At 32.7% G+C, this 27,591-nt stretch overlaps 2 pseudogenes; both read right to left on the bottom strand.

The window, feature by feature from the left end:
* Nucleotides 1-1,166: 1,166 nt before the first annotated feature.
* On the bottom strand, nt 1,167-3,293 carry LOC131076877 (endoglucanase 3-like; annotated as a pseudogene).
* The window catches only part of LOC131076819 (endoglucanase 17-like), a 41,063-nt pseudogene continuing 16,678 nt past the window's right edge, over nt 3,207-27,591 (bottom strand).

The raw sequence follows: 27,591 nt of genomic DNA, 5'->3' as shown, positions 1-27,591 counted from the left end.
AATTATCAAAACTTATATATTTATATAGAAAAATCACTCTGTTTACAATATTGTAATTAATAAAAATAAATAAAAAAAAAATATTATTCTTAGAAAACCTTTAAAAACTATCAATCCTAAAAAAATTCTCCTATGACACCATTTTTTCTAAACCAATCGTATTGTAGATAAATCATTTCTACAATAAAAATACAAATCCAAGATTATTTTGAAAACAAAAAATTGATTAATTGAACTTCACAACTAGGAAATTAGAGCATTTATTTATAGAATTGGTGAAGGTAATTTAATTATTTACAATGATATATTTTATCTTTTTTTATGCTGATAGATAGACACAATTTTATTTTATCTTTTATTAGGTTGATAGATAGAGGCAATTTTATAATGAAAACTGATTTTCTTATTTGTTTTATTTATTAATTTTATTTTATTTTCATTAGTTTGCTAATTATTTAAAAAATAAGATTTTTTATTTTATTTTTATGAGATTTGCTGTACATTTGCTTTACACTGATCTCTATCTTGATTTTTAAATAAAAACAACAAATAATTTTATTGCCGGTTACTTAAAGATTACTTTTTCTACTTTAATTTATATTTACAATTATCCACATATTTTACGTATATTTTTTAAACAAAATAATCAAATGTGTTTAAAGGGGTAAACTAAAGTAAAGTAACAGTCTAAGGTATATATTTAATCCATGCAGACCATTTATGAGTTACGAATCTCGAGAAAATTTTCTTTACACTTTGAAAAGTTACTTACAATAATTAATGTTTTAATCATTAAACAGACGTAAAAGTTACCGTCAAATTTTAGATCTTTAAACAGGCGTAAAATTGTTCTGCGGAATAAGTTTTGGTTTGATGAGAAATCTGTTTTTAGTTCATTTTTGGTTAACGAGCTAGAGATAAAATTTGATATCTCATTACAGTTGTGGATTGTCACGAACACATTCAAATTTACACATTAAAAAATAGGAGGACAAATATCACTCCTCAGAACCAACATTAATCTCAAAAATCTTTATCATGGTTCAAAACCACAGCATAAGTGTATGGAAGACTCACGCTCCAACTTTGGGCCATCCTCACAATAGGCTAAGCTTACATTTATTACATTTTTAGAGTCTATATATCATATTATTGATAAAGAGTGATCAATCTGTATAAGAGCTAGTAGAATGGGCCAAGTAAGCTAGAGAGCCAACTAACGGCGCATTGATATAGGTTGTACGTAAGAGTGTTGATAACCGTGTCTGTCATCTGCAAAGTGATCATTGGCATCTGGGCCACCCACAACTGCTCCAACCAAAATATTTGGATTAGAGGCATTGCTATTCAAGAATTGGAAGCCCGGAATGCACCCAATGGCCTGTGGCTGTTGGGCAACTGAGGCAGAGATGAGCTTCTGTGGTGAATTCGTTGTGGGTACTTGGAATCATACCCAACCATGTATGACATCTCCAGAGGATTTGAACCCAGTATATAGTCCACCTGCCACAACATAAAAATCCTCAGAATAATATCTGGGTTGTAAGCTAAAAAGCATGGGCACTGACACTTACTAAAATCTTTAGAAAACAGGGTTAAAAAGATTTTCAAAATGACTTTAAACTATTATTTCCCTCATGATTATAGTTTTGGCACTTCGCTATTCTTTTCAGTAACTGTTATTGACATACCTGGCGCTTTGCTATTGCTCTCATCTTGCGAGGAGTCACTGTCACACCCCCACAAGACACTAGTTGTTTGGAGGAGCTGAGGTATTTTGCATAGGTCAAAATTACGAAGGATGCAGACGTTACATACTGCAGATTAAGTTCAGGTAATAAGTAGAGAAGCCCTCCTGTTCAAACATGCACACTAGTGTTAGGTTTTAAGGTTCCAATCACAAGAGTAGCGTGCATTTAAAAAAAGTAATTTTTCACCTACCTGGTGTGTATTTAGATCTAAGCAAGATTGAAGTCCTGAAGAGTTTGCACTTTATCTACACGGAATTCCTGCGCAGTACAAAGCATACCTATTTGCAGTCAATCCAAAGCATTTTGTAGTAAAATATCCACTCGAAAAGCTTCGTCTTCAATAGTGTAAGACAGAAAAAAGTGAATCAATAAGAAGATAAGAAAAATTGAAAAAGTAAAGTTTATTGGTAACAACAATTAAAAAAACCCTGAAATTTCTCAGTATCCACACTTAAATTATTATACCTTTGATAAAAGCACTCGGGCTCCAACATTTTTATTGAACCACCCAAATATATTGTCTGATTCATCAGCTCCTAAACTCTGGCCGTTTGCTTGAATGTAGTTCAAATATTCGGCATTTTTACTTGCCTTATGCAGCCATGCAGCTCCCCTTAGCAGTTCATCCTAAGACAATGCCCCAAAAAAACAATTCAACCCCGACATTTTACTGCAATATAATCTGAAAGCAACGCATACCACATTTAGTTTCTTGACCTGATACCCAGAATAAGAGCAATAGAATGGGCAGACTGAAGACTTAAGTGACTTGATGTAAGATCCTCTGTTCTTATCAGCGAAATCAAATACCTGAAAGAGAGTTTTATGAGCTACTGAGCAAGAAACAGAATTTAATTAAAGCTCTGAAGCTGCTGCTAAAAAGTTACCATCATGGAAGCATGAATGAGTCTCTTGGAGTAGGACGGGTCTGTTTTACGAAACACTAGGGATACAGCTGTTTCGGCAGCCACACCGGAGCCAGGGTTTTGGCTATCAATTTTATAAGCAGTTCTGGATGTCTCCATATCCTCTGGCCTCTCCCAGCATTTGTGGCTATTGTTAGGATCCCCAACATGGATAATTTCAGTCAAGCCTCAATAATGTATAAACCCTAGAGATAGAAATACATCATCATGACTGAAAGAATTCACATGTTGTACCTGAACATATATGGTGCCTGGGTGAGCAGTAGCCTTGAGAAGATAATCTGTGCCCCAGCGTATGGCAGTCTTTGCGTTGGAGAGATCACTTCCCATGAATCCACCAAACTCCAAAACACTCCAAGACAGCATTGTGATTGTGAAGGCCATTGGAAACCCAAACTTCACATTATCGCCCGCATCGTAATAGCCTCCTATCAGGTCTACTTGCATTGCAAGAACAGGCATTAGCAGTCATCACATTTACAAAACAAGGAAAATATAAACTGAAAAACAAGAAAGCATAAACAGGACATCATACATGGGCAGAAGCACCATCAGAAAGACCAGAGTCTCTTGTCCACTCAATGCGTTGATTGGCAGGGAGCTTCCCAGAGCGCTGGCCTTCAAAGAAAAGGATGGCCTTTGACAAGGCCTCTCTATAGTTATGGTAGTTGTCATTGCTCACTCTTAGAGAAGTGTAGTTGGCTTTCACCAACATCACAACACACAACAACAGCAACAGACAGAAAAACTCATTTTAACTTCAGCAAATACCCAACTGAATCAAATTGGACATTTGAATTGTGGCTTGAGAGTCCTGGGCAATGGGGATTTATAGGGCAATGGATATTTATGGGGACGTAGTAGCAATGATAGAAATTAAAGTTTGGAGGTCAAGAATCTCCCTCGTAAATTACAGGAAGCCATGTACCCAAGTCCATATGGAGGGAGGGAGTTGAGAAAGGCTGAGAAAGGCGAGATTTTGAGAACTATCAATCTCAAGAGGCAGCATATGCCCCAATGCCCAATGATCACCGGTATTAACTGGCGTGTTTCTTCTCTGTCCTGTGTTTGGCTTCTATTTCTCTGTGACTTACCTGTCTACCGGAGTGGTTCAAATTAGTTAAAAAGACTTTATTTTAAAGTCGTGAATTATGTATTTAATGATTTTAACATTTAATGGTAGGTCGTATCAGGGATAGTCTTGTTATTTGATGTTGTGGATTATCTAGTTCTTATTGGTTAAAATTAATTAAAAAAAGTTAAATCCTTGGACACATGAAGGGATAGTTTTATTTATGTATTTAATGATTTTACCATTTACTTGTAGGACGGACGTATAATGCCTTATGTACTATCTCATTATTTAGAATCCACTTAAACCCTAATCTTATATTAGAAAGCAGCTCTAGACTATCTTATTATTTAAAATTTAATTTAATACTTAATATTAGCATGGAGGGGTGAACTTGATATTAAAATGCAGGTAACCTTGAATATATTTGTAGACTATCTTGCTAGCACAACTATCTTTAGAATCTATTTAATAATCCCAATACAATTTTATTTTATATTATATTATACTAATCTTTATTGAAAATTCTTAACATAACCTTATATCTATATTATATATAGATATATAATAATATAAAGTTTAATAATAATACATTTTTATAAAAAATATAATAACAATTTTCTATAATTAAAATATGAACACATTAAATAAATCAATCTTTATTAAGATTATTAAATATTATAATGTAGAATATAGTTTAGTTAATATTAATATTAATATAATATAATACAATATAATAATATAAATATAATATAATATTATATATATAAGTATAATATAACATAATATATACTTTAATTAGGTCTAAAGTGTAAAATTAATAAAATATAACATTTTTAATATTTGTTATATTATTTTAAAATTTTAATTTTATTGGAAACTAATCTTCAACATATTTAACGCCAAGCCTAGCCTAACAATAAAAATAGATAAAAATAAATGCAGATATGGACTATCTCATTATTTAACCTTAGAAATGGGGGAATTTGTGGATTGTCTTAATATTTAAAATCACATGGGCATGTAAACAAAAAATATTATCTAGATTGAATCATATATTTTAATCTTATCTATCAATTCCTATACAATACAATGGATACCCATTTGCAGTCAATCCAATCATCCATTATTATTTTTTTAGTAAATCGTCACCCAAAGAGAACGTTGGTATAAGCTTTGTATTCTTTGTATTCTTGAAGAGACTCCACTTTTCCTATCATAATTCTTGTCAAGTGCAATGCATAGTCACTTGTAGTGAATCCAATCATCTATTAAAATACTTTATAGTAAAACAATAGTTTAAAATCAATTTCTAACATTATTTAAAATCATTTTTAACACTTAAAAGTAGTATACATGTGTGGATTATCTCATTATTTAAAATCAATTTTAACACTTAAGAAACTAATAAAAGATAGAGTGTAATCACGTAATCTTATTAACATCAACTCATATCTATCAGATCATAAATCTGGTATCTATGTACAAATCAAAATATTAATATTTAACAAGGAGCCTAATATTTATAAAATAAAAGGCACCTAAAATTTAAAATGTGTGTACCAATTTTTAAATAGACATGTAGATCTTTCATTATTTAACATTAACTTAATACTTAATTAAAAAATTACTTAAAAATATAATTTTTGATAAAGATAAATGGGTTTTACATGGACCTGGGACCAAAAGTTTTACAAAAGCCGACTATCAGCCAAACAGATAGAAACAAATAGCAAAATAGGGGAGCACCCCAAAACAGACACAAAAGAAAAAGAGACAGAAACAACAAACCAAAAGCACTCAAATAAGAGAGTGCACCAGTTCCTTGTTCTTCTTGATGGTAGTCTTATTGATTTCGTCTAGCTCTTCCATAATGAATCTGGAGGTGCCCTTATTGTTGCTCCTGCTTCTCGTCCTGGAACTAGGGCCTATGGTTTTGTTGCCTCCAGTAGCAATGTCTTCACCTCCAAGATCTTTCTCGGGATCACTGTGGATGGATTTGTACTCTTCAAGCATGACATTAATCTTTTCGAGCCCCTCCATACTATTATTCATGGCCTCCTTGCTTATGTCAACCAGGTTCTTGAGGTTTTTCTTTATCTCTGTCATAGATTGTTCCACCTTTTCAATTCTTTGTTCATGGTTGCATTCCATAATCTTGACATATTGGGAGCGCTTCTGGGTCATACTCATGAGCTTCTCAAACTTGCTAGGCTCTGGCAAAGCTATGAAAATATCTGTTATCTCCTTAACCCCCACTTTGAGGGTATCAATTTCTCTATCCACCCACTTCCAACAGCTCCCCTGGTTTCTGGTCGCTTCCATCACCAAGTTCATCAGAGAACCATTCCTCTGTAACCCACTATCCACTTCTTTAGGCATGGTCCCTTGCTTTTCTTTCAGGACGTTAATAGGAATGTCCATTTTGATTTCCTGGTTCGAAGTCTATGGACCATAGTCCTTAGCCAGCTTCTTCTTTTTAGAAAGAGGCTCAGCCTTAGAAATCAACTTCTGGTAGATTTATATTTGTTGGCCGCACATCTGGGGGGATTCTTACTGCTAAATGTACCAAGGGTGACCATCATCTCACCTTCTTCCACTGGCTTATAATAAGAGCCATCCAAAGGAATGGCACCCCCACTATCCTCCAAATCCATTTTCGAGTCAGATACTTCCTGAATATTAGTATGTTGGCCTTTCTTAGATAGAGAGGGCACAACTACAGGGGCCTTAGCATACTCCATGATAAGCACAATAAGCCCTATGTGGAGAAAAAGATTATTTAGATTCTCCATATGTTTTTCAAGACTATTCTCTAAAGAGGAGGCTAGATAGAAAGGAAAAGAAATGATTTTACCATGCCTAAAATGGTTCAAAATGGTAAAATGGTAGGAAAAGATACTAGCATATCTGCCATAAAGCATAATATACCTCATGATGAACTCAGCCATGTCTACCCAGGGAGCCATAAGATCTTTCCTATTGTAGCCAGCATCAACCATTTTGTTTTAACTCTTGCGCGCTCCTTGTCTTTGTAAAAAAAAATTCACCAAGTCTTCCTCCCCAGTTTTCCTGTCTTTATAGAACGTTTTTCCACTCATCACTAGACTAGTAACCATCGCCACCAGGGTTTCGTCCAACTGGTAATCAACACTAGAAGCCCTGAGGATCCCTTTCTTCCACCCATTGACAAAGGTTTCTGTTAGCAGAGGAGAAATGTCATGGAGTTTTTCCAAGAAGGGGACAATTCCCCCATCAATGATTTCATGCCACCTTGTTTTTCTTCCATTTCTCAAAAGTAGGTGGTTCTTGCCTATTCTTGTCCCCACCCATAATGTTCCAAGTCACCAAACAATAGGAAATGGACTGCACCAGAGAAGTCTCTGAATAGTAGCAGGAGATGGGCCACACCAGAAAAGTCTTCGAATAGTAGCAGAAAGTGGGCCACACAATTAGACAAAAAATCCAGGCACAAGGGAAGTTTCCAGATCTTTGGATAGGGAAAACAAAAAGCAGTCGTTTCCCCAATAAATCCATCAAATCATGATTAAAATTCATTGATTACTACAAGTGGGTGGAATCATCACAAGCCAGATCACACAGGTTTTTTGGGAAAGAGTCCCTACTGCTCCACCATTTAGCCGCCACATAGCCCACTGCCAAGTTAGTCAGTAGATCCGTCGCTTTATTGCATTCCCAAAATATGTGCAAATTTTTAAATTTATCCAACTCATTTATTATATCTCGACAATTCTTGATTAGATTAGCAATCGTCTAGCTAGGATTCATGTGCCCATTCAAACAATTGACAGTGTTTAGTGAGTCAGAATCTAGCCAGACCTTTCTAAACCCTTCTCTTTTAGCCATGTGTAACTTAATGTGAGTAGTGCTAGCCTCCACAAAGTGGTTGGACTAGGTGCTCAGAGGGAGTGCCACCACAGAAACCAATAGACCCATATGATTCCTAGCCACTCCCTCGCACCCGGCCGGCCTAGGATTCCCTTTAGCCACCCCATCCACATTGATTTTGATCTATCCCATAGGGGGGATGCCAAAGAACATTTTATCTACACTACTTTGTTTTGTGCACTGGAATGACAATATTCTAATCAATTTTCTACTGTTTGATAGTATTCCATTCCTCCTAGAGAGTAGGGAGGGAATGGTCATTCTTTCTATTGGGGCAGAAGTGCAGAAAATTCTCCTTGGTAGAATTACAAATTCTAGTAGCCACAACAAGCGTAGAAGATTCCAAATCTCTAAAGACTATTGTTTCTCTCTTTCCAAATACCCTAAGGAATATGATGAAGAGACATATTCCAGGCAACTCCCAAAGCCTGATTGTCAAAGGGGCACTTCCATTCAAACCATAACCTTTGAACAGAATCAGGGAAGACCTAATTAGTGTTCAAGATATCAAGGAAGAAATTCCATTCCTGACAAAAGAGTAGTGAAGTAGCAGATGACCAGCATTTTCCTTCGCTTCTTTACAAAGGAAACATCTATTAGTAAGAGGAAGACCTCTTTGCAAATATTGTCAATGGTAGAGATCTTACCTTGCATAAACAACCTTAATAAAATGCTAATTTTCAGAATTAAGAGCTTATTCCAGATACCTTGTTTCTGGAGATGAACTTGTAAGCATCAAAAACCTTGAATTTCTCAAAAGAGGAGAAATTCTAGAACACTGCATCTTCCACATGAGAGCGGGGGATGTATATACAATTCAACCAAGGTTGCATAGGTGTCAGAGCATTATCCATAGAATTGAGATCTAACCAGGCTCCATTATTAATATAATCAGCCACCCAAAAGCCAATTTTGTTGAGGCATAATTCTTTGAAAGGAGAAGACAAAACAAAATCTGATAGGAGGCCATCACTAGTCCACCACTCATCCCAAAACCTGATTTTGGCACCATTCCTCTGCACCCATCTACAACCACGTAAAATAACTTTGGCAGAGCCAAAGAAGTTGCTCCATAAATCATAAGCAGTGTTGGGAAGGTTGTAATATTCCAGATAGTTATGGATATTCAGAATGTGGTATTTATGTGTGAAAATGTCAATGCATTCATTGTTCTCTTTAAGACATCTCCGCAGATGCTTGGCTATCAAGACTTTATTGAAATCTCTCAGATTTATAATGTCCAGACCACCCATGGACTTGGGAAGGCAAACATGATTCCAAGCCACAAGATGTAATCTATTCTTAGTTTCATTCCCATTCCACAATTTTTTTTTTTAATTCTCTCCAATTTATCAACAATTTTGGTGGGGATTTTGAAGTTGGAGCTTACTAGCTTGGATTAACAAAGCACCTTTCCATCCAGCCAACTTATTCTGGAATCTATTAATAAGGTTCACCTAGAAGAAGTTTGGGGCCAAACCATGGTAGAGGGGAAGACCTAAATAAGAGTCGAGAAGAATTCCAACTTTACACCCTAGAATTGAGGCAATATTCTTTTTCCTATGCTCAAGAAAGTTAAAGGAAAAAATTAAGATTTTAGCTAGGCTATTTTTTTGCCCAGTGCCTTGTTCATAAGTATCCAAAGTCTTTTTTATATTCTTAGCTTCTTTAACTGATCCTTCTCCCACCAACAAAGTATCATCCACAAATTGTTGGTGAGAGCATGAGGAGGCCAGAGAGGAGGGTCGTAATCCCATAATGTTGCATCTTCTGACTTCCCTCTAAATAATTTTACTGAGAGCTTCAGTCATCAGAATGAAAAGGAAAGGAGATAGTAGATCCCCCTGTCTAATTGCTCTTGACGCGGTGAAGAAACCAGATGCAAATCCATTAATCAAGACTAAAAATTTGGGGGTGGACACACATTGTTGAATAATCTAAATGAATTTATCTCTGAATCCAAATGCCCTAAGGATTCAGAGAAGAAAACTCCAATTGACTCTATCAAAATCTTTCAACAGGTCCAATATCAAAAAAAATCTAGGTTTTTTACTGATAGATAAGGAGTGGATGTTCTCATGCACGACAATGATGGAATCCAGGATCGGCCTCCCCGGAACAAACCCATTTTGATGCTTAGAAATTAAAGCAGGGATGAAATTCTTAAGTCTGAGCACCAGGATATTGGTGAAAAATTTATATATAGAATTACAAAGAATAATAGGTCTAAAATCCTGAAAAAGTGCAGGCATCAGGTTTCTTGGGGATGAGGACAAATAAGATGGCATTTAGCTCCTTCAGGAGAGAGCGGGATCCAAAAAGCTCTTGAGCCACAACGACCATATCAGAGCAAATAATTTGCTAAAATTTTTGAAAGAAAAATAGAGGGAAGCCATCAAGACCAGGGACTTTGTTACCTTCATAAGATAAGACCGCATTGTGAACTTAATCAAGAGAAGGGATTTTGGTACTCTCCAAGTTCATATCCTGAGAGACAATGGTGGGAATCTCTTGAAAGATCTCATTTTGGGCTAGAGGGTCAAGAGGATCATCAAACAAAAGGAGATTAGTGAAATAACTGATGGCTTCCTGACAGATCTCTTCATTCTTATCAACCCATCTCTAGCCAACTTGAATTTTATTTATTCTATTAGCAACCCTGTGCTTAAGGGTTGTCATATGAAAGAACTTAGTGCTTTTATCACCACTTTTAAGCCATAAAGCTCTAGATAGTTGCTTCCAGAATTCCTCATCTTTTGAAATAATATCATGCAATTTAGTCAAAATCTCAATTTCTTTGTTCAAGACATCTTTATCAAACCTGAAAAACTCGGGTATGCTTTTGAACCTCCTCAAGATCTAGTTTGAGCTTATCTTTAATTTTGAAGATATTACCGAAAGAGGTCTTATTCAAACTTTGAATATTGGACTTGACATTGGATAGCTTCTTGGCTATAAGAAACATGGTTGTACCCTAGATATCAATATTCCACCACTCCATAATTTTATTTTGGATGTCAAGGGTCATTAGCCACACTTTCTCAAATCTGAAGGGATACGCCTTTCTTCAAGACAATGGATTCACCGAAAGGCAAATAGGGAAGTTATCAAATCCAACATGGGGTAAGGTATTAAGTCTATAGGAAGCATTCTAAATCCAATCAGGAGAGACAAGACCCCTATCTAGCTTCACCTGAATGAGATCCTCCCCACTGCGTCTGTTGGACCAAGTGAACTTGGCACCAATAAGATCCAGGTCCAAATAGCTCAAAGAATTGATCATGTCATCCAAGTCTTGTCTACTATCAATAGAGATAGGCATGCCCCCAGATTTCTCCAAATTTGAGATTGGGGTGTTGAAATCACCTAGAAGAACCCATTTCTCATTAGGGAAAAGAGATCTAGCATGGTAAATGGAAGACTAAAGAGCTTTCCTAGCAGATCTCCCATTAGGAGCATAGATGTTGGAAATAATCCAGGAGGATCCTTCTTTAAGTTTAAATAATCTAGTAGCAATGTGATTAGGAGAAGAGAGAACCACCTTACCACATAGCAGTCTCAGATTCCAAAGAGTGGCAAAACCGCTTTAAGCACCATCTCCATCCACACACAGAACACTACAATCTCCTAATATAGTTAAAGAATTTAAATTTGACATTTTTCTCCTTCAAGAAACAACAAATATGACTACTCTTGCCTTCCAAAAGGTTTGTGAATTTATTTGGCCTTTTTCTAATTCCTTATGTTAATAAAGATGGTGATGTTTGTCGGGGATTACTTATAGTGGTGAAACCCCACAATTTAAGGTATGTTTTTATGTTTTTTCGATAAGAATTGTGAAAATGTGTTTTGTATATATGCTCGCATAAATCTAAGAAATCAACATCATTTCATCAAATATCAAGGAACTAAATGGTTCTCCTAAATAAATTAAGTTTAAATTTTGGTAAAAGAATTTAAACCTGCATTTTGTTCCTTAAAGAAATGAAGATGAGCATTCATGCTTTCTAAAAGTTGAGTAAATTAGTCTAGCCTTTTTCTAATTCCTTGGCTACAAATATGGATGGTTCTTTAGGGGTATTAGCTATAATGTGAAAACCCCATCATCTAAAGCGTATTTTAAGCTATCATGATAAGAATTACCAAAATATTTTTTTGTATGGAAACTACTACATGTTAGTGGGTTGTTTCTAATATCTATTCACCTAATAATTTGGTTTTAAGAAGGGGCTTATGGTCTACCCTTCTTGACTCTCATTCTTTATTTTAGAATTTTAATTAGATAGTAATGGGTAATTTCAACACACCCCTCTACACCTTTGAGAAAATATGGGGGTCAATTTTTTGGATAGTATTCTTGACCTCCATGAGTTTTTGTCTAAAGGAAAGTTGACTGATATAGAATTGGAGGGCATAAATTTTAGTTGATCTAATATGAGATAGTGAGATAGCCTTATTCATGTTTGCTTAATTGATATCTTCTCACATTTCATGGGATTTTATTACCCAAGAAAATATTTCCTCCCTTGCTATTTTTGGTTCAAATCATTACCCTCTTTATCTTTGTTGGATTCAAGATAGACCTAATGGCATATCAGCCTTGAAATTTGAATTAATATGGACTTTACACCCTAATTTTTAAGATCTTCTAGTTGTTTGTTCAAGCTCCATAGTCTAGTGAAGAACTATTTTTAGGGTTGTTTAAAAACTAAAAAATATTAAAAACAAATCTTTGTTAATGGAGGAAATATTCATCTGGTAACATCTTCTCATAGAAGGAGGTTTTAAAAGATTAGATTCAGAGTATTCAAATAGAAATGGGAATTCTTGGTGCTTCCCCTAATAAGTTCAAACAAGACAGAAATATCCTGTTATAGCTTCATAATGTGGTGTTGAAGGAGGAACTATTCTAACAAAAAATGTTTATAATTGAATGGGTTAAAGAGTGGGACAAGAACACTAAAATTTCCCATCACTTTGTCATCACACACAATAAAAGAAACATAATTAGTAAACTTACTTGGTTGAATGGATTCACCTTTATGTTTACAGATGACATTTGTAGGGAGGCTATCAATCATTTTAGTTTTTTCTTCAGTCCTCCTCTTGCCTTAGATCCATTTGTGGTTGCAATTTCTGATAGACTCCTCCAAGTTATCCTTTACTCTCCATCCACTTGGGATCTAGAGGCTATGGAACATAGAATCTCAATTAAAGAAATGAAGAAGGTTGTATTCTCGCTTTCTCCTTTCAAATCTTCTAGCCTTGATGGTTCCCTATATTTTTATTTCAAGGATATTGTGGGTCTAGACATCATCCTTACTTCTAGAGAATTCCAATCTTCTATAAACCCCCTTAAATAAGTTACCAACACCTATGGTTTCCTAGTCCCTAAAAGTAGTGGTGTTTATAGAATGGTGATTTTAGACCTATTAGCCTCTTTTGTCTTAATCTAGAAGCTTGCTCCCTTTTTATAATTTTCTATAAAATTTTGTCTTGAAGAGTATTATGCATGTTATGCTACCATAACTAATCCAAATTGTGTGTTGTTCACTATATACTCATGTGAATGCTGAATATTGACCTTTTTGTAAATCCAAAATGATATAACCACTATCCTAGAGGTAAAAACATTTCAACAAATAACAATAAAGATCTACCATGCATTAAAATTACATAAAATAGCCATTTATACCTCCACATACATTGTAGGATTGACTCAATTATTCTCCTATATTCCATGATCTTGTATAATCAAGGATTTGTTGTTGATCATCTCAATGAATTCAACATGATAGTTTCTTACTTGGGTTCTACTAGTGATAAGATTCAGAAGGAGGACCATTGCATGTTTTCACTGTGAAATGTTATAACTTCATCGGACCACCTTGTTCTAGCTATTAGTACAACCACCAAATTCAAGATGGATGAGGTACTAGCATGGTTACTTTCAAAAGATATGGAGAGGAAAAATTTGGAATAACTAGGGAGGCTCTTTCATTTCATTGTAGATTCAACAAGAAATACCAAGTATCCTTGAAAATCCAATAGCTATAAGACTCCTAAGTCTCCTTGAAAATTCAAGGAAAAATGTTTGAACTACATAAAACCTAGTCATTTATATAAAGAGTGTAAGGAGGAGAAAGTGAAGAAGAAGGGAAACATGTTCAATTCAAATTTATACAAATCCTCTCAAGATGATGGTGAAGACTTAGTATTAGCCTTGGAAACACATACATTGAAAGATGTGTGGTCGATAGATTCGGGTCAATCATTCCACATGACCTTATATTAGGGTTGATTTACAAATAAGGAAGAATATTATGGTGAGATGGTGTACTTGATTATGAATCTTATTTGAAGGTTGTTGGACAATGAGGAATCAATATTGGATTCTATGATGGTAGAGTGAAGGGAACAAATTGTGTTATGCATATTTGAGGTTCGACACATAATCTACTCTATGTAAGTAAATTAAGTGATGTGGGTGTGCATGTTGTTTTATAGGAAGGAGGATGCAAGATGAATAGAATTTTTATGTTTTTTACTAATAATATTTATATTAGCACCTTATATAAGCCAAATTAATGCATATTATGGTGCAATAGTACTTTTACAAAGTCCAATAAGAGGGATTTCAATTATTTATTCTCCCATTAGATTGATTAGTGATGTAGATTATTGATTTACATTTGATGAGTCTCATGCAACTAATGTATGTAAAGATGATAATTCTTTGGAGATGAAATTTCCAATAGGGAAGACAATGTTATGGTTCTATATACTTGGTCACATTGGTGATAATGATCTCAAAACCTTGAGAAATAAATTCCTCATTGTGGGGCTTTATTCTTGCAATGTTGAGTTCAATATTTACGAAAATTGCATACATGGTAAATAAAATTGTGTTTAATTTTTCTACTTCTCATAAATCTTATTTGTTATTGGATATATGCATTCTATATGTTTTCTATCATGTTAATGTTGTTAAAAATTCCAAATTTATGCATTTGTATCATTCATTGATGATTATAGTAGAAGGAGATTTATATATTTATTCATAGAAAAATATAAAGTATTTTAAATTAGTTTAAGGAGTGTAATGGGTGCAAAATTAGGGTTTGACCTATTAATGCAGTAAAACCACATTTTTTTCTTAGGGACCATTACATTGGGGAAATATGGAATTTGATAGATCTAGCCTTGATAGATCTAGATTTTGATTATATTCCAAGTGTTTTGGATAGAATTGTTATTTCCCCTTAAATTGAACTGATTCAATTATTGATGTTGAAATTAGGTCAAATATGTGTAAATTGAAGCATGTATACATAAACAGTGAGCTATAGTCATCAAACAGATCCACAAACTTGGATATGAGGCATATATGAATGTTTGAATCTATTCCTAGAAGATCGACCTAAATTATTAGGACCATGGTGATGGTCACCTTAGTCCTCCAAAAATTTTGTCATCCAAAAGGGAACTTGTTCATCTCCGTGAATAATGTTGATCCTAAAAATTATAGTTGTAGACCTGTTCCTGTAGATAGTAGAGAATAGGTGTTTGGCTTAGGTGAAACCCCTATTTTTGAATTAACCATGAAATAGCCCTGAAACATAAATGATGTATCATAATGGAAATGTTTTCCTTCTCAGGGAAAGGCTGAAAATATCTAAAACACTAATGATATACCTTTTTATGAAGTTCTATTCGTCTTCACAAGAAATTAGGTTCATGTATATAGTCTTCAAAAAACATAGAACATGAAGGTCATCATGAATGTTGAATCTTTACTTTACTTCTACTCCAAAAATTGAAAGAAGACTCATTGCTTTCTTGCTTGAATTTTAATTATGAATGATTCATATGAATGTGTGATTGATTTCTTGATTCTAAAATTAGAGGGGTAGACCTCCTTTTATACATGATAGTCTAAAAACAAATTAATATTTTGGCATGAGTTGAAAAAGGATCTAGGCTCCTTCTCAAATCATGTTACCATTATTAGGCCCCAAAATGGGCCCTTTTGGAGAGGACCAGTGTATCTAACTTCACAATAAATTAAAGTAAAACTTATGAAATATAAAGGATGTTCCTAAACATCATTATAATGTTGTGCCAGTAAAGCTACAAGAGAATTAGAAGAAGTGGTATAGAAAAAAAATGACAATCAGGAAGAGTAGGTTGCAAGATAGGAGGATTAGCTAAGTAACATTTCAATTCATTAAAATATTTTTTACCATCCCCATTCCACTTAAAATAATTATCCTTCTTGATAAATTAAGTGAAATGAAGAGTGCAATCTATGAGTAGTGAAACAAATTGAAGGATAACCTTAACTTTTCCTTCTAAGCTACAAAGTTGGGAACTATTTGTTAGGATGCAAAATGTTGACAATAAAATTAATTTTTTTTGTGTGCACCTCAATTCCATGATGTGAAATAATAAATCCTAATAGTTTTCTACTATCAACACCAAAATATACTTTTGGAGATTCAATCTTGTATTATATAAATATGAATACATTCAAAGATTTGACGAAGTATTTTGACATCACTTCTCCTATGAGGAGATTGTTATTTTGAGGAACATCTATTAGCTCAGAAAATTATTGAGACATCTCTATGATAACATTTGGTAATAGTCATCTCTATGATACCATTTGGTAATTTGATGTCTTTCCCCTAATATACTTGAAAATTTAAATAATAGGGAAATCCATGATTATGGTGATATCAAGGAAGATTATCATAAATTCCTAAGAACTCAACTAAGGAATCATCTATAGAGAAGGAGTCAAATGAAGGTGTGCTAAAAGTGAAATCAACATGAATTAAGTCATCATTAAAGGAGGAAGAGATTTGGAAGAAAAGATTAAATTCGCATGGAGATATGGACATTAGGGTGCTTTGATGGGCTTTGAAAGATTATATCCAAGTTCAAATGAAGCATCTCATATATAGATTTCTAAAGAAACTTTAAAACCTTTGTCATTTGTGCAACAACCATTGCCTCTATATCCATTCTTAGATAATATTTGGAAACCATGACCAAAGGATATTATATTTTTTGAAAGAGATGGCAGAGCCTATAGGTTTCAATCTCATAAAGATGTGAAGTAGAAGAAGTATTTGAATAAATAGTTAATATAGAAGCAGCAACAAAATTGGTATTAGGTTTATTTGAATCTTTTGTAGGTTCTATCATTTCATCCTTGTTAGTATTAGGTTTAATTAAAGTTATTTTATATTTTCCCACAAAGGAGGGTGTTAAATCTAGAATGACCCCCAATGACCTTCTAAGAGTACGTCATCAAGAGAAGGTGCATCTTTAGGAGGAGATGGTGTTTCTATTTGAACCAAAGAAAGAATTGAAGAATATAGAGGGGATTGAGATCAAAGATCAATTTTCAAGAAATTTTTTAAGTTTGCATTAGCTTCCAAACAATACATCTCATTTTAATAGATAAATTTAATTTTGTGATATATGCGTGAAGGGATTACTTGCATAGAATGAATATAAGGTCTTCCTAGTAGAACATTATAAGTAAGAGTACCGGGCATGACATGAATGGGTGTAGGTAAAATAATGGGTCCTACCTTAATAGGAAATATTATAGCACCTAATGATTCTCTAGCATTCTCATCAAAGCCATGGATAGAGTGAGAATTAGGTTGACTAAGAGAAGTGTCAACATTTGTTGTACACAACAAGCCAATGATATAAAAATTAAGGATAAATCCATTATCAATTAACGTTTACCTTATAGCATTACTATTAATAAGGACAATAATCATAAATGGTTCATATTGATTTTGAACTTCTATAGGAGGCAAATCATTTTGAGAGAACACAATATTAGCTTTAGATACATGAATAAATTCTAATAAATAAGTCACATCATTGGGTCTCCCAGAAGGTTGAATATCTCTTTTTTAAAGCTTCTTATAGAATTCTATGATATGTGGGTGAAGTATGAATTAACTCCCAAATAGATATCTTAACAAGAGTAGCACGGAGTTGTTCAACAAGGTAATATTCTTGTAGAAAAGGGTTTTCTATTAGATTTTTCTGTTTTATGATGAAAGATACTAAGTTTATTAGGGGTGTGTGGTTTGTATTTAATCAGCTCATTTTTGACAAAACTACTCCGCTTGTTAGGGTTCTCATTCTGGGTAAGCAATCTACTACTATGTAGTGTCAAATCAAATACATACCTATATCAACGTAAGATGAGACCCTAAAGCACAGGAGGAGATGCATCCTTACCTATATTAATTCACATAGAAGAAAAGAAGTAAAAGTGCATGTTGATAATCTCATTGTGCCTAGTGTGGTTTAAAATAGGAAACTGGTATCCATGCACAATAATATACCTACCTTCAAGAGTAAAGTATCTCATGAAATGATAACTAACTAGAGAATAAAAAGAAGAGAGAATAGATTTGTCATGTCCATTTGGTATCCTAATTGGTTTCTCTCCCTTCTTGAAGAGTTTCTCCTATATATAAGGTGTGTGAGATGGAGGTTGTGTGTAGGAGTCTTATAGTTATTGAGTTACCTCTAAATGTCTAGTTGGTGATATTCTTGTACAAATCTTACACTACAAGTATATTATAATCTATTACTGAATTTTGAATAATATATTGAGTGGCTTTTGGAATGTGGGGTTTTTCTCCCAAAAGGGTTTTCCCCACATGAATCACTATGTTGTGGTATGAATTCTATTTATGTTTATTTTCATTAAGTTTTTGTAATTGTTGTAATGATATATATATATATATATATATATATATATATATATATATATATATATATATATATATATATATATAAAACTGCATTAACTTGCTCTCAAGGTTAGTGTAGGAAATTATTTCACTACTTAACTTTCTTACATTTTAGAGGAAAGGTGTTTGATGTGCAAATGTTTGGTTGGTGATGTTTATAATAGATGGGGTGTTTCCACAACACTTGAGGAGGCATTAGATACACTCAGAGGAGATGTAGCATTTGAAAGGAAATATATCTCATTGTGCATGGAGGATGGAAATACTTTTATGTTCTCTCATGTTGCACAAATGATTGAAGGTTTTATACTATAGAGATCTATTAGTGCAATCAGTTCAGTGTTTCCTTGTTGAGTGGGGAGGATTGGCGAAAGTGCTTCATTGAAGTCTCTAAAAGGGTTATGTTTAACACTTGGAATGTTCCACTCTTGTTCACATTAATTAAATAAGGGAGGGAATGTTGGAGTATTACATTCTAAGATTAATAAATAAATTAAATAAATAGTTAGTTATTTTAGGAGTTATTTCTATAATGAATTTTTCCTAGTTATATGAGAAAATAATGGCTTTACATAGCCAATGCACATCAATGCAATATTTATTTGACTGAATCAATACATATATTTCTTTATGCAAAAATAGTATGAGATTTGTGATTACCAATTTTTTAATAGTTCTATCAAGTTGTGTGTTAGAATTACGATTCAATTTGGTTTAGTGTTTTGCTTCAATCTAGCACAGTGTTAAGATTCAATTTGGTTAAATCATCAATTATTTTTAAGGTTAGAATTCAATTTTGTTTGTTGTTTTATTATGATCATATTTAGGGATTAATATGCTTTAGTATTAGGGTTAGGGTATAATTTTGTTTATATTTTTAGCATTATGGTTCAATTAAGTTTAGATGTAGAATTACCAATAGGATTGAATATGGTCTAATGTTCTGGTTAGGATAAAATTTAGTTTAGGGTTGGGGTTAAAATTCAATCTTTCTTGGTGTTTAATTAGGAATGTGGTTTTGGTTCAAGTTCATTCATTATTCAATTAGGTTCAAAGTTAGGTTTCAATTTTGTTTAGAGAACATAGGGTTAGTGTTAAATTTAGTTTAATATTCAATTAGGTTTAGGTTTAGTGTTCAATTTGGTTACATGTTCAACGAAATATATGGTTAGGGTTCAATGAGGTTTAGCATTAAGGTTAAAGTTTAATTTGGTTTATTGTTCTAGATTTAGGGTTCAATTGGGTATATTGTTGAATTAGGTTTAGGGCTAGTGTTCAATTTATTTTAGTGCTAGTGTTAATGTTAGGATTCAATTTGGCTTAGTGTTAGGATTGGGGTAAAAATTTGTTTAGGGTTAGGGTTAAATTATGTTAGGGTTAGGTTTCAATTTAGTTTACTGTTAGGATTAATTTTTGTTCATGTTAATGTTAGGATTTAATGTTTATGATCATGGTAGAATATACTTTAGTGTTAGGGTTAGAATTCAACTTGGTTTAAGGTTATGGTTTTGTTCAAATGGGTTTATGGCTTGTGTTCAAATTTATTTAGTGAACATAGGGTTTGGGTTCCTTTTGGTTTGATGTTCAATTAGGTCTAGTCAACTAGGGTTAACTTTGGTTTTATATAAAGTTAGCTCTAGGTTTAGGGTTTGATTTGGTATAGCGTTGGGTTAGGTTTCAGTTTGGTTAATTGTTCTATTAGGTTTATGGTTAAGATTCAATTTGGTGTAGTGTTTTTTGTCAATTTATTATAGGCTTAGGGTTCAATTAAGTATAGTGTTCAATTAGATTAAGAGTTAGGGTTCAAGCTCTTTTAATGTTTTATAAGGTCTAAGGTTAGGCTTTAATTTGGGTAGAACTAGAATTAGGGTTCAATTAGGTTTATGATAAGGGGTCAATCTTATTTAGTGTTAGGGTTAGGATTCAATATGGTTTCAGTTTGGAGTTAGGGTTCAATTTTATTTAGCACTTAATTAGGTTTAGGTAATGGTTCGATTTGATTTGTTGTTCAATTAAGTTTAAATTTATTATTCAATTTAATTTTGCTAAATTTAATCATAACTTTGAACCTTAATTAAATCTTTTTCGAAGCCTAATGATAATTTTACCCTACCCCAAATTAAAATGTAACCCTAATCCTAAATCCCAATTTAATTCTAATTTGTTTTACGAGGTACTTGGTCCTTTCTTCCTTTCAGTATTCATTGATGCTGATAGATCTATAGAAAAAAAAAATTATTAGAATATTCTAATCTTTATTGATGGATGCAAAATAATTTATAAAACATATTTAATAAATACAAATTATTTAATTCTTTATATATTATTCTACACAATAGTTTAAATTTTGTTCCAATAGAAAATGGTTATATAAGAATTGTTTCTATAATATTTTGATTGATGATTCCTATTTTTTCTTATTAGATATACTAAGATACAGCAAGATAACTGGAGTTGTTTAACTTAAAATAAAAGATATTATACCCTATCTCCCATTAGACATCATATCCATCATATTAAGCCCTCCCAACTATACCAAAGACTACATACATCTAAATTACGACAATATAAAAGATATATACAAAACATTAAAAACTGAGTAGAAGCCCATAACAAACTACGCATAACTAAAATCTCCGTTAGGAGAGCTAGAGTCACCAATAGTCTCCATATAGGTTGTCCATCCTTGTGGTCCGTCGTCTAGATCAATACTTTATCCCACTATATAGGGTCAACATAATTATAGAAGGCTTGGGACTTCAATTGTTTCTCTTGTCTTGTCTAAAGGGGTTCATCTTTCTTCTTATAAGGAGATTACTCAAGAAGCTACTAGATTTTTTACAACTTTGTTTGTTGATGACTCTCTCTTGCCACTGTGGAGAAGGGTTAGTGCTTGACGACATTCCTTTCATTGGCTTAGATGTGATGAATGAGGATCTTATTAGACCTATTTCTTTATCTGAGGTTGAAGATGTGGTGTTTGGAATGAAGAAGGATAAAAATCTTATCCCAGATAGGTTCCCTATTAAATTTTATCAGGAGTTTTACGAAATTGTTAAGCTTGACCTGTTGGAGGTTGTCCAGGAGTCTTATAGAAACAAGCGGATGCTCAAGGCTATGAATGCTATTTTCCTTGCTCTTGTTCCCAAAAAGGAAGGGGCTAACTCCCTGGACTTCATTTGACCTATAGCTTTGTGCAATGTGATTTATAAAATGATCACAAAGCTAATTGCTGAAAGACTAAAGTTGTGGTTGAATAAATTTTGAAGAGAAAGGAGGCTTTTTGTCTGGACCACAAATTATTTTGGATGAGATTATCATAGCAAGAAAGATTATTCATTATATGGTTGTTTATAAAGAGAAGGCTATGTTCATAAAGTTGGACATGGCAAAGGCTTATGATAGAGTTAAACGGAGATTCTTATGTAAAGTCCTTTCAACCTTTTGTTTTGGAAGGGAGTGGATTAGTTGGGTTGTGAGCTGTATTACATCCATATATGACATCTCTAGAGGAGGCCTAGAATTTGACAGTCACCCATACCTGTCATATGAATTTTTGATGACAATTTAGTCATTTCAATGCCTTTCATTTGAAGATTGAAGCCAAAATCACTGTCTTAATGAGAAAATAATGATAAATTAGTAATATATGCAAAAATCTTAAATTTACTAAATAAGTCTCTAAATTAATACACTAATATATATTAAATGATAATCAATTAATAATTACTAATTTAGTAATAATAAACATTAAAATTATAAAATTATATATGTTATGACAAGTTTCTATAACAATCTTATTAAATATATTTAAAAAATTAAGTTGACTAAGTTTCTAAATTGATATATAAAAAGATAGAATATATTGTAAAAAATCATATTAAAATATTTTATCAATTATATTCTATCATTTGAATTATGACAAGTTTCTAAATTCATATGAAAAAATAGAACTATTCTAAAAAATCATATTAAAATATCATAAAATTAGAAACAACTACATCCTTCCATTTCAAAATATTCTAAATACATTTGTATTTTTATAATAAACATTCTAAACTAATATATATATTACCTACTATATTTTTTTATGGTTTATTTATAATTTGAAATACGATTCAAAAGTGAAAAAATGACCATTTTGCCTGTCAAATTCGAGACCTGCTCTAGAGGATTGGAACCCAGTATATAGTCCACCTGCCACAACATAAAAATCCTCAAAATAATATCTGGGTTGTAAGCTAAAAAGCATGGGCAATGACACTTACTAAAATCTTTAGAAAACAGGCTTAAAAAGAGTTTCAAAATGACTTTTAACTATTATTTCCATCATGATTATAGTTTTGACACTTCGTTATTCTTTTCAGTAACTGTTCTACATACTTGGCGCTTTGCTATTACTCTCATCTTGCGAGGAGTCACTGTCACCCGCCCACAAGTCACTAGTTGTTTGGAGGAGCTGAGGTATTTTGCATAGGTCAAAATTACGAAGGATGCAGACATTACATACTGCAGATTAACTTCAGGTAATAAGTAGAGAAGCCCTACTATTCAAACATCCACTCGAAAAGCTTCGTCTTCAATAGTGTAAGACAGAAAAAAGTGAATCAATAAGAAGATAAGAAATATTTAAAAAGTCAAGTTTATTGGTAAGGACAATAAAAAAAACCCTGAAATGTATCAGTATCCACACTTAAATTATTATACCTTTGATAAAAGCACTCGGGCTCCAACATTTTTATTGAACAACCCAAACATATTATCTGATTCATCAGCTCCTAAACTCTGGCCGTTTGCTTGAATGTAGTTCAAATATTTGGCATTTTTAGTTACCTTATGCAGCCATGTAGCTTCCCATAGCAGTTCATCCTAAGACAATGCCCCACAAAATCAATTCAACCCTGAAATTTTACTGCAATATAATCTGAAAGCAATGCATACCACATTTAGTTTCTTTACCTGATACCCAGATTAAGAGCAATAGAATGGACAGACTACAGACTTAAGTGAGTTGATGTAAGATCCTCTGTTCTTATCAGCGAAATCAAATACCGGAAAGAGAGTTTTATGATCTACTGAGCAAGAAACATAATTTATTAAAGCTCTGAAGCTGCTACAAAAAAGTTACCATTATGGAAGCATGAATGAGTTTCTTGGAGTAGGACGGGTCTGTTTTTCGAAACACTAGGGATGCACCTGCAAGTGCTGCATCTGTTTCGGCAGACACATCGGAGCCAGGGTTTTGGCTATCAATTTTATAAGCAGTTCTGGATGTGTCCAAATCCTCTGGCCTCTCCCAGCATTTGTGGTCATTGTTAGGATCCCCAACCTGGATAATTTCAGTCAAGCCTCAATAATGTATAAACCTTAGAGATAGAAATACATAATCATGACTGAAAGCATTCACATGTTGTACCTGAAGATATATGGTGCCTGGGTGAGTAGTAGCCTTGAGAAGATAATCTGTGCCCCAGCGTATGGCTGTCTTTGCGTTGGAGAGATCGCTTCCCATGAATCCAGCAAACTCCAAAACACTCCAAGAGCATTGTGATTTTGAAGGCCAGGCATTAGCAGTCATCACATTTACAAAACAAGGAAAATATAAACTGAAAAACAAGAAAGCAAAAACAGGACATCATACATGGGCAGAAGCACCATCAGAAAGACCAGAGTCTCTTCTCCACTCAATGCGTTAATTGGCAGGGAGCTTCCCAGAGCACTGGCCTTCAAAGAAAAGGACGGCCTTTGACAAGGCCTCTCTATAGTTATGGTAGTTGTGTTGCTCACTCTTAGAGTAGTGTAGTTGGCTTTCACCAACATCACAACACACAACAACACCAACAAACAGATAAATTCCTCATTTTAACTTCAGCAAATACCCAACTGAATCAAATTGGGTGCTTGAAATGTGGCTTGAGAGTCCTGGGCAATGTGGATTTATAGGGCAATGGGGTTTTATAAGACGTAGTAGCAATGATAGAAATTAAATTTTGGAGGTCAACAATCTCCCTCGTAAATCACAGGAAGCCATGTACCCAAGTCCATATGGAGGGAGGGAGCTGAGAAAGGTGAGATTTTGGGAACGATCAATCTCAAGAGGCAGCATATGCCCCAATGCACAATGATCACCGGTATTAACAGGAGTGTTTCTTCTCTGTCCTGTGTTTGGCTTCTATTTCTCTTGATTTTATTGAAGTGAGTTACGCCTCTTTTAGAGATTGGTTCTCTACTGGAGTGGTTCAAATTAGTTAAAAAGATTTTATTTTAAAGTTGTGAATTATTTCTGGATATAATGATTTTAACATTTAACCGTATGTCGTATTAGAGGAAAGTCTTGTTATTTGATGTTGTGGATTATCTAATTCTTATTGGTTAAAATTAATTAAAAAAAGTTAAATTGTTAGATACATGAAGGGATAGTTTTATTTCTGTATTTAATGATTTTACCATTTAGTCGTAGGATGCACAAGGAGATAGTCTTGTTATTTGATGTTGTGCACTATCTCATTATTTAAAATCCAGTCAACACTAATCTTATAATAACCTTGTGTACTATCTCATTATTTAAAATCCACTTAAACCCTAATCTTATATTAGAAAGCACATCTAGACTATCCTATTATTTAAAATTTATTTTTAACACTTAAAATTAGCATGGAGGAGTGGACTTGATATTAAAATGCAAGTGTGGCCTATCTCGTTATTTAACGTTAGAATATATGTGTAGAGTATTTTACTAGCATAAATATCTTTGAAGAAATCTATTTAAAAAACGGGCACAAATATCTTTAGAATCTATTTAATAATCCCAATACAATTATATTTTATATTATATTATACTAATCTTTATTGAAAATTCTTAACCTAACCTTATATAGAATAATATAATGTTTAATAATAATATATTTTTATAATAAAAATAATAACAATTTTCTATAACTAAAATATGGACACATTAAATAAATCAATCTTTATTAAGAGTATTAAATATTATAATGTATAATATAGCTTAGTTAATATTAATATTAATATAATAATATAAATATAATATAATATTATAAATATAAGTATAATATAACATAATATATACTTTAATTAGGTCTAAGTCTAAAGTGTAAAATTAATATAATATAACATTTTAATATTTGTTATATTATTTTTGAAATTGAATTTTATTTTAAACTAATCTTAAGCATAATTAACACTAAGCCTAACCTAACAATAACTATAAATGCAGGTGTGGACTATCTCATTATTTAACCTTAAAAATCAGGGAATGTGTGGATTGTCTTAATATTTGAAATCACATGGGCATTTAAACAAAAAATAATATCTATTGAATCATATATTTGAATCTTATCTATTGATTCCTACATAGTACAATGCATACCCACTTGCACTCAATTCAATCATCCATGATTTTTTTTTTGTAAAGCATCACCCAAAGAGAACGTTAGTATTAGCTTTGTAGTCTTGAAGAGACTCCATAGAGAACATTAGTATTAGCTTTGTATTCTTGAAGAGACTCCACTTTTCCTATCATAATTCTTGCCAAGTACAATGCATAGTCACTTGTAGTGAATCCAATCATCTATTAAAATATTCTATAGTAAAACAATAGTTTAAAATCAATTTCTAACATTATTTAAAATCATGTTTAAAACTTAATAGTAGTATACATGTGTGGACTATATCATCATTTAAAATCATTTTTAACACTTAATGGTCTAATAAAAGATAGTGCATAATCATGTGATCTTATTAACATCAAGTCATATCTATCAGATCATAAATTTGGTATCTATGTACAAATCAAAAGATTAATATTTAACAAGAAGCATAATATGTATAAAATAAAAGACACCTAAAATTTAAAATGTGTGTACCAGTTTTTAAATGGACATGTAGATCTTTCATTATTTAACATTAACTTAATACTTAATTAAAAATATAGTTAAAGAATTTAAAGTTGTCATTTTTCTCAAGAAACAACCAAGATGACTGCTCGTGCCTTCCAAAAGGTGATTGAATTTATTTGGCCTTTTTCTAATTCCTTATGTCAATGAAGAAGGTGGTGTTTGGTGGGGATTACTTATAATGTTGAAACCCCACAATTTAAGGGATGTTTTAAGTTTTTCGGATAAGAATTGTCAAAATGTGTTTTGTATATATATGCTCCCATCAATCTAAGAAATGGACATCCTTTCATGAAATATCAAGGAAGTAAATGGTTCTCCTAAATAAATTAAGTTTAAATTTTGGTAAAATAATTTAAACCTACATTTTGTTCCTTAAAGAAATGGAGATGAGCGTTGATACTTTCTAAAAGGCGAGTAAATTAGTCTAGCGTTTTTCTAATTCCTTGGCTATAAATATGGATGGTTCTTTAGTGGGATTCACTATAATGTTGTTATGATAAGAATTACCAAAATATATTTTTGTATTGAAATTACTAAATTTTAGTGGGTACTTTCTAATATCTATGCACCTAATAATTTTGTTTTAAGAAGGGGCTTATCGTCTACCCTTCTTGAATCTAATTCTTCATTTTAGAATTTTATTTAGATACTGATGGGTAATTTCAACACACCCTTCTACACCTTTGAGGAAATATGGGGGTCAATTTTTTTGATAGTATTCTTGACCTCCATGAGTTTTTGTCTAAAGGAAAGTTGATTGATATAGAATTGGAGGGCATAAATTTTACTTAATCTAATATGAGATAGAGAGATAGCTTTATTCAATTTTTCTTGATTGATATCTTCTCACTTTTTCATGGGATCTTATTACCCAAGAAATTCTTTCCTCCCTTGCTGGTTTTGGTTCAAATCATTACCCTCTTTTTGTTTGTTGGATTCAAGATAGACCTAATGGGATGTTACCCTTCCAATTTGAATGAATATGGAATTTACACCCTAATTTTGAAGATCTTCTCATTGTTTGTTGAATCTTTATAGTCTAGTGAACAACTATTTTTAGGGTTGTTTACAAACAAAAAATGCTCAAAAGAAATCTTTGTAAATGGAGAAAATATTTATTTGGTAACATCTTCTCATAGAAGAAAGTTTTAAAAGATCAGATTCAAAATATTCAAATAGAAATGGGATTGCTTGGTACTTCCCCTAATAAGTTCAAACAAG

The sequence above is a fragment of the Cryptomeria japonica genome, chromosome 10, assembly GCF_030272615.1.
Source record: "Cryptomeria japonica chromosome 10, Sugi_1.0, whole genome shotgun sequence".
In the NCBI taxonomy this organism is placed as follows: domain Eukaryota; kingdom Viridiplantae; phylum Streptophyta; class Pinopsida; order Cupressales; family Cupressaceae; genus Cryptomeria; species Cryptomeria japonica.
This window is presented reverse-complemented; position numbering and strand designations above follow the sequence as displayed.